The sequence below is a fragment of the Adiantum capillus-veneris genome, chromosome 12 (assembly GCF_014529385.1).
Source record: "Adiantum capillus-veneris isolate H3 chromosome 12, ASM1452938v2, whole genome shotgun sequence".
Taxonomy (NCBI): domain Eukaryota; kingdom Viridiplantae; phylum Streptophyta; class Polypodiopsida; order Polypodiales; family Pteridaceae; genus Adiantum; species Adiantum capillus-veneris.
This window is the reverse complement of record NC_140942.1, coordinates 59,238,314-59,248,239: the sequence shown is the minus strand read 5'-3', so window position 1 is coordinate 59,248,239 and position 9,926 is coordinate 59,238,314.

Genomic DNA, 9,926 nt, shown 5'->3' with positions numbered 1-9,926 from the left:
TGCCATAATGCTAAAACAATTGTAGTAGTTGCCTCCTCTAGCACAATTTGCAATGTTGGCTTGCTTCCTATTTGGTCTTTGTATATCTTCGCCGCAAAGACATGATCTTTGAAGAGAGGATGAGCCACTCATGATACTTCTTTCACATTTGCAAAACGTCCCTCACTTAATTGGGGTGCAAGATGGAATGCTCCCCAAGTAAGTGTAGGACAGGAGGAGACGTCGTATCATCCAGGTTTCTAGCGGAGGACTGAGCACCTGATGGAGGAGGTACATCCTCTTCTGTCCTAGGACGTTTTAAAGAGTCTTCGATCTTATCTTTGATCTTCAATTCTGAATGTAGCTGTGCTACAAGCTGCATTCGCTCTTTGATTCTAGGTTTGGTTTTGATTTTTGGATAAAACATACTTTCAAAACTTCTAGTGAGCTGGCCTAATAATTGCTTTACTGTGTTATGCATCACTCCATTAGTGTGCAGAGCTGGGTCAAACGAAACTGGGAATCCACTGCACAGCTTCAGCCAACAATGTTCCACAAGTTCAATCACAAAATCATAGAACTTTGCCTGCAGTGGATCAAATGCTCTTCACAAATGATCATATCCATAGACAGACAAAATAAGAGCATCACTAACAATTTTGCGATGCTGACGTGTTAACTTTGTCTCTACCATGACTGAAGCCTGAAAATACATGAAGGAAATATAAGTAAGGTAAATCCAGAATAGATAAATTTTTGACATATATGATTGTCAATAAATCTAAACAAAAACATTTCATGCCTAATAATAACCTCTAGTAATGAAAGATCTAAACATTTCATGCATCATAATAACAACATTAATGAAAGACACGATGGTCAAAGCATTCATGATTGAAGAATGTAATACATATATCTTCTCCCTGCAGTGCAATACGGGGTCAGCAGCAACCATAGATTAAGAATTCATTAAATCCAATCTCTTTGCAATGCGACGTGATGGTTAGCAAAAACCATGAACGATGGATTTAAAAACTCAAAACCTCTCCCTGTAGTGCGACACGGTGGTCTGCAACAACCAAAGACGAGGAAGCTATTGAATCCAATCTCCTTGCAGTGTGACGTGATGTTCAACAACAACCAAGAACGATGGATTTAAAAATCCTAAACCTCTCCCTGCAGTGCGACACAATGGTCATTAAGAATCAGAGATGAAGAATCTATTAAATACAATCTCCTTATAGTGCGACGTGATGGTCAGCAACAACGAAGGACGATGGATTTGACAACGTTAAACCCCTCTTTGCAGTGCGACACGGTGGTCAGCAACAACCAAAGACGAGGAATCTATTTTTGTAAATCCAATCTTCTAATAGTGCACCGCAATGGTCAACAATAACTAGAAAGAAAAGATGCATGATAGCTAACTCCTCTCTGTAGTGCGACTTGGTGGTCAGCAACAACCAGCGACAAAAAGTCTAATTGTACAACCTAAGCTACTCCCTTAAGTGCGACACAGAGGTCAATAACAATCAAGGACAAAGCGTCTAAAGTCTACCCCCTTGCAATGAGTCACGAGGATCAACACAGCCAAGGACGGATGTCTAAACCTGTAGACTAACACTGAGGTGTGAGCAAAGCTCCACAACAACATTGCTGGTAAAAAACAAAATACAAACTAACACTGAGGTGCGAACAAAGCTTCACAACAACAGTGTTACCAAATTAACTGCAAAAAAAAAGAAAAAAACACTATAAGAAAAATCACTTTCTCTGTGGCTCGTTGTGGATGTGTTGTGCTCACTGTCTACTGCTCTCTCTAAAGCTCGAGCAACTCTGTCTCTATCTCTCTAGCAATCACAGTCGCAGCAATTCGTTGGAACTGCCACACCGCCCTTTTTTTATAAGTGTAATTATATTTTGATCGAACTATAATTCGATCCAGATATAGCTGGATTGAAATATACTTTGATCAAAATCTTTTTGATTTGGATATGCATGTATAAAATGAATATATAGCGTATAAATCTGTAATATACTGTAACAGGACTTGATTTTGAGGTGTTTTAGTAATAAATTTTGTTTTTCTAGAAAGTTTTGGTCGTTTTAAAGTTAGTCCACACTGTAGAAGGATGTGAGGATTGTTTTCGTCCAATAAAATTTTTTGATCCGGAAGGCACTTTCTGGGGCATTTTTGAAGGTGTTAACGTGGGATTTTGAAAAAGTGATGTATGAAGCGATTGAAGCCTGCATTATAAGGAACAACTTTGGTTCTTTGATTCTTTAGAAATTTTGATGTTTTGATGCTCGTTGAGGGCCAAAGATTAAGAAAAAAGTGGGATTTGCTGTTTTTGCATCGTTTTTGTAGAAAATGTTGTTTTGCAGGTTGATTTTCAGCAAATCAGAGCAGGCTATGGAAATTTTCCATCACATAGCCGTCGAAGAGCGCAGCGAGGGCAACAAGATTTTGTGAGACAGACTTGGGCTGTTTTGGCTTCGTTTGGGAGTTATGTTCAATTTCAAAAATCTAACCCTTACGGATCGCTTCACGATCACGTTTTTACCTTGTTCTCGCAGGTATACTTGGCGCGCAAGTCGAGTCGACCGAATGCCAAAAATAGAAAAGAGGTTATTTTGAGAGGTCGCATGCTTTTGGAGGAAAAAAATCAGAATAGAAGGACGGGTGGTGCGTCTTGGGGATCATTCACCGATCTCTCTTCTGCGAGTGCGAGTGCGAGTGCGAGTGAGACGCTGCATGCAAGCGAATTGAAGCTCGGGGGTGGTCGGGAGGTTCGAGCTCCGTACAACGGAGTGCGCCCATATATTTTTCTCCTCTATTGTATCAAACACTATCAATACAAAGATTTCTTCCTCTGTTTTGCTGTCTATCTCTATTATTCTGTTCCTGTGACATATACATACACTTTATAATACACGGGCGTATAAATGCAACTTAGGCTATAATGTGCATACCTATCTGGGGATCCTTGCCCTAAAGGTGGTGCCTTTGCGTGCTTTGCCACTTGATAAGATTGCTAATCTGGTTTGACAATGTACATATTCCAAGTGTTTCATGGTGGCACACTCATCTCGCCTATAAAGACTGATGAGGGTCAAAACTACCAAAAATAGCAGCTAACAACTGCAGTGCAGAATTGCATGGATAGTGACCCAAAATGGTATATTGATAAAAAAAAGATGCATATCTATTCCTTTTCTGCTTATGTGACTGATCCCATAAATTTAGGGACTTTTTTTACTCTGTTTGGAATTTTTCGCATAAAAAATGGTATTTTTTGGGTAAAAAACGAGCTGCAAATAGCCTAGTTTCGGTCCAAAGTGGAAAAATGGCCTACGAAATTACACATCAGCTGGGAATTACGTGGGGAAGAGAGAGAGAGGGTTGATTCCTACAAAAAAAACCCTGCAATTTTTGACTATTGTGCAATAGCTTCCCTGGTTGCCCAATCTATGTCTGATGCAGTCTCGTCTCTTCGCAACCTTGAATCTGAGCTTGTGAGGGAGTGAATTATGTTTTTTCCTTATCAAAATGGTGTGCGGGCTTCAACTTAGAAGCTCTCAAATCTTTGAGAAATAAAAAAATCATCGTCACGAAGGTGGAAGCTCGTGCATTCCCTTTAGTTGTTTGATGTTATGACTATGTAATTGGGGGCAAGGCTACATGATACCATGAAAGAGGTTTGGGTTTTGATTGATATTTGTGCTTGTATGAGCATTGAGGTTTCATGGATGAAACTTTAGTGTTTTTAAATGGTCTTTTCAAGTGAGATTCAATGTGAATTGGGGATTCTCCCATCATAATCTCAACTATAAAAACAAGAAAATTCCAAGCACGATAGGAAAGAAGGTTTGTGACTTTGCTATCACAAACACTCTTAGATTTGCAGTCAGCCTTAGAAAAAAGGGGTTGGTGATTTTACATAAACGATTTTTCTTAAATTGTTTATGACTCTCATCACTAACTCTCATAGCCAGAGGTCCTGCACCTTCCCACTTTTAAGTCTCCCACTTTCACTAGGGTCTCGGTAGCTGCTCTTGTCTAATGACTCTTAGAGTGATAAGTCCAATGAGTGGTATTGTATTCATCTTAGTAACCCAAGAAATGAACTTGGATTACTTCTCTTGTAGACTTGTAACATCCAATAACATTTTCATTGCTTTGTTTACCATAAACATGTACACATTATGCATTTCAAATTCCTATACACAAATAGACTCAGTAAGAGATTGTTGCTTTCTCTTGATAATGTCGATTATTTCTTTATGGAACTCTTGATTTGCTATGCCAGGCACCTTACCCAAAGTAAATTATTCAAAATCCTCTCTTCCAAATTTTTTTTGAGATTTGTTGTTGTCTCTATATTGGATCTTGTAAGATGATACATCTTATCCAAATTATTATCCACTCTTTTTTGTTTAATAGGCTCCACCTTCAACCCATGGGCGGTTGCCTCAACCATTGAGATGACATGTAGACCTAGAAGCCATGTCCTCAAATAGCTTATTCATCCCTCCTCTGCCGAATTCCTTCCCAAAGGCTTCCCTATCTCACTTAAGTGAGTCTTGCCTCTTTAAAGAAAAAAATATCCTTCATCAAAGCATCTTTGAACCTTTCACAATCCTTCCTTTCATGGTTAGTACCATCACACCGTATGCACTTGTGTACAAATCCTTCTCTATTTTTAGGTGTTTGCATTGTAGATTGGCTTGATTGTTCTCTTTTAACGTTGCAATTGTTAAACTTAAAATCTTGCATTGCGTTGACAACATCATCTAAGATGGATTTTTCCCTCTTTGGTACCACAAAAATAACCTTTTTAAAACTCTAATGAATGCTTGGGGCTTGAGTAGGTTTGACTATAATCTTGTCTCTTTGTCATTTTTGCTTATCTAGCCCCCATGCTCATTTCCAATTCCCATTTTATAGGCTCATTGATCTAAATAATCACAACTAGCTAAAAACTTTATACTATCTCTACTACGGGTACTCAATGTACCTCCATATCCTTTACATAGCCACAAAAATACTTTGTTACATAATTACCATCAGATTGGTCCAACTTATTCACCCTTGATTGAAGGAAATTTGTCGAAGAAAGTTCTTTATTTTAAGAGATTGTTTATGCTACATAAACATAACAGAGGCTTAAAACATCTGCATTGCAATTGGATCAAGTTTCATCCCCTGTTGCTTTTGTTTCTCTATAACTTTAAAGTTTTTTGTTGAGACCTTCAATTAAGATTCCGTTCCATCACCCTAGCCCATTTCACGTTGGGTTCACCAAAAATGTACTAGAAAGTTTGCGGTGCGGTTAGAAAAGGACTGGGGTTTTGACCTTGAGAGTTCATTGAAAAATTTAGTAAAAAATAGAGGATTCAAAGCAGCAGACACACTAAAATGGAGAAAAAATGCTATTCATGAAAGGCTCCATCTAAAAAAGAACCAAGATCAACTCAAAACTCTTGTATGTGTGATGATATGGTGCAGTCTCGTGCCAAAATTTCACATATGAAGTTCTCATTTGTCCTATTAAAAACCCTAATCTTTTACTTGAATTACTAAATGAGACTATTTTATACAATCTAAGGTGCTTTATTAACCAATCCCAAATGCTTACTTGAAGAGAGAAAACCCTAGTTAATGGCCTTACAAGATCAAACATGAGGTAGAGACACCTCGGGACTACTCTGTAAAGTGGTCCCCTGGGTTGAGCAACCGAGTCTTACCAAACAATGAGCAAATATTTCTGAGCGAGTCAAAAACTGAGCAACTTGCTCCCAAATATAGAACTCTATGTGTGTGTGTGTGTGTGTGTATGTGTGTGTGTGTGTGTGTGTGTGTGTGTGTGTGTGTGTGTGTGTGTGTGAGAGAGAGAGAGAGAGAGAGAGAGAGAGATGTGACTCCAATTGGATAAGATGGCTTGATGCATACTTGAGTATTGATTCATTTGCATGAACAAGAAAGAGGGGGTTTAGGGCACACATTGTCGAGAGGCATTGCGGGAGGAAGATGGTGACTAATTTGATAGAGGCATGTTGTCACTTCATCCAAATGCACAATGAAGTCATAGGCACACACCACCTTGCTTTGATTAGAGAAGCAAGAAGCAAATTCTAGAACCAACCAAAACCCTATGTAAAATATTCCAAAGATTGGATGCTACCAACACTGCCAATATGCAATCCCATAGTATTCTAGAATAATTGTAAAACATGTCCAACTAGATTAGAATGCATCACAATATGGGGTAAGAACTGTATTCATGCCCACTTCCTCCTCCATATTCCAGGATGTAGATTGTCTTCTTTAGACTATTTTTTCACAAAGGAATAATGAAGAGGGTATCATTGGCATCGCATGCATCCATTCAATGGAAAATTTGTGTTCCTCTTTGGATCCACCTTTTAGGATGGGCACAAAAACCTCTCTTGTTCCATCTTCTTTGGATGCACCTTTGAGGACGATCAACACTCCATCAAAAACCTCAATTGTTTTTTCCTCTTGTGAGTGTGCTTTCAAGCATCACTTTAGAAGAAAATGCAACAATCTATTGAGAAATAAGTTGCTCTATTGTGGCGAGTTTAAAGAAGAGAATTGCTCCTTATCTCACCTAGGTGGTTAGCAAAGAAATAACATAATTAATACATTTGGATGGAAACTTGAGTTGACATTTTGGTCAATACTCCCCTAACAACCAATCTTGTGTGAATGCAAATGACATGCTAAGATGACTTAACTTACAAGCTTGATTTTTAACAAGAAATATATCTGCTTTGGATATTTTGTATGGGTTAAAAGTGAGTTTCCCTGTTAAAAGTGTTCGAGAAAAGTGTGCCTCAGCTTAGCCATGGGCCGGTTGAGAAATCAAAACAATCAGTTGAAGGGAGGTGAGAAGAAAAAAATATGTTTGAAAAATCTAAGAAAATAGAGTTAAATTACAAAAAAACCCCATATTTTTAAAAAATTTCCCTCTTTAAATGTACCTCGAAGGAATTTTTGTATTTAATACGTTCGTAAAGTTGATTTTTCTCATTCTCAAATTTGATTGGAAAAGGGGCCAAAAAACATTCATCCCCAATCCCCAATGTTTACTTAGGTTAATTGCTCTGAATGTCTTAGCGCTTTTCTATATCAGACATGTGACTATGTCCCTACGATGTGAAACACGGCTTCTATTTTTACAAAGCCAATTAATAATGCAATGAGCTTCTCTTTAGCTAGCCATAATGTAAATGGAGCAAAGCGACAGCCTACAGCAGCTGCATATGGACCGAAAAGGCTGTGTGAGAGTAAAGGCTAGATATTTACTTGCCACTCTTTCATTATCTTTTGGTTTCTCCCCGGCCTTTTGCACTTAGCTAGCTCACCTCAACGCAGGCCCATTACTCTCTTGGAGGTCTTGGTCACCTCTTACCGGCCTTTGCCTCCACAAGTCCCAATGATCCTGAATCGAATTGATCCTGCTACCTTGTGAATGGATGCTTTTTTCCCAAAGTTTCCTTACCTTTGGTCATCTCTCTCTATCTCTGTGTGTATGTGTGTGTGTGTGTGTGTGTGTGTGTGTGTGTGTGTGTGAGAGAGAGAGAGAGAGAGAGAGAGAGAGAGAGAGAGAGAGAGAGAGACTTCTTGTCGTTGGGACTGTGTATTTGACTCAGGCTGATAGCCAAAGAGGAAAACTGTTGAGAGAGAAAGAGAGAACACAAAAATAGAACCTCAAAGTGTGTAGAATACACACATGAGATGATGTATATATAGAGGGGACGTGGGTGCCATATATAGAGAAGCCATATATTGAGTAGCTTCACATATAAGCTCAACACCCCCGCTCAAATAAGAGTCCCAACATGTCTTCATAAATCTTTGATTGTCACCAAGTTTGTCTTCATAAAATCAATTCTTTGATCAATCCTACATAGATCATAGACTGAAAAAACATAGTCATGAAAATTATTAGCATTGTTGGTGAAATAATTATGTTCACAATGCCATAAGAGATGGTTCGCGATGTCACTCTTTTGACAACATATGGTACATAAAGTATGAACGTAAAAGTACAAGATGCGTGATTACGTGATGCAAATGACATGTGTATATACTATATTAAATGACATTTATCAACGTAGTGATATCAATGAGTATCATCAAAGTATTAACAAAATATCATCATTGTATCAATAAAAATGAATAAATCATAATGGTATCAACGGAAAGCATCATAGAATAATCATTGTATCAACGAAACAACATCATGGTCAACGAGAACAACCATGGTATCATGAGAATAATCATTGCATCAATGAGACAACATCATGGTATCAGCGAGAATAACCATGGTATCAACGAAACAACATCATGGTATTACCAAGAATACCATTGTATCAACGAATCAACATCATGATATCACTGAGAATAATCATTGTATCAACAAAACAACATCATGGTATCACCGAGAATAACCATGGTATCAACGAAACAACATCATGGTATCACCAAGAATAACCATGGAATCAACAAAATATCATCATGGCATCACTCTGAATAACCACAGTATTAACGAAAATCACGACGACCAAAGTACTAACAAAACATCATCATCGTACCATCAAAATCACTATGGTATCAACGAGCGATGATCAATAAAACTATCTCTAGAAAAATAATTATACGAGAATCAACGAATGAGTATATCATATAACAAAAAATCATGTACCAACAGTAGCTCCATAGAATTTTGACGATCATCAAACTGAATCGGAACGATATGTAGCTGGCTTCTGCAGCAAAGTTACGTGAGCAACAAATATATGATTGATGAAGAGAAAATATTATTGAGAAGTTTTTAATTATGAGGAAAATCAAAAGCAAAAAGTAAAATCTGCTTTTCAAACATATACGCACCCTGTAAACGATAACTCAAAATCAGTGTTGAATTTGAAAAAAATTCTTTCTGCAAAGTCATAGACCACATCAATTTTGGTGCCTGTATTGAGCTGTTTCTGCAAATTCATTTTCAATTAGGAGAAAATTCAAAAACAAAAAACGTAAGTTGCTTTTCGGGCATGTACGCAGTCTGCAAACGATAACTCAAAATTAATGCAGAATTTGAAAAAACTATATTTTGCAAAGTTGTAGACCACATCGATTCCAATGCCTCTAGCGGCTAGTTACTACAAAATCATTTTCAATTAGGAGAAAAATCAAAAACAGAAATCAAAGTTTCTTTTCAGTCACGTACGCAGTCCGCGAACGATAACTCATAATCGGTGCAGAATTTGAAAAAACTTTCTTCGGCAAAGTTGTAGACCACATTGATTTCAGTGCCTTGAGTGCGTAGTTTTTGCAAAATCATTTTCAATCAACAGAAAAATCAAAAACAAAAAGCGAAGTTGCTTATCAGGCATGTACGTAGTCCGCGATTGATAAGTCAAAATCGGTGCAGAATTAGAAAAAACTTTTTCTGCAAAGTTGTAGACCACATCAATTCTGGTGCCTCGTTTCTGCAAAACTGTTTTCAATTAAGAGAAAAATCAACAAAAAAAAGCAAAGTTGCTTTTCAAGCATGTACGTAGTCCGCGAACGATAACTCAAAATCAGTGTAGAATTTGAAAACCTTTCTTCTGCAAAGTATTAAACCACATCAATTCCGGTGCCTCCCGCAGGTAGTTTCAGCAAAATCGATTTCAATCGAGATAAAAATTAAAAACAAAAAGCAAAGTTGCTTTTCAGGCATGCACAGAGTCCGCGAATGACAACTCAAAATCGGTGCATAATTTGAAAAAACTTTCTTCTGCAAAGTTGTAGACCACATCGATTCTGGTGCTCAAGCACGAGTATTTTTTCAAAAAAAAATTCAATTAAGAGAAAAATAAAAAACAAAAAGAGAAGTTTCTTTTCAAGCATGTACGTAGTCCGCGAACAATAACTC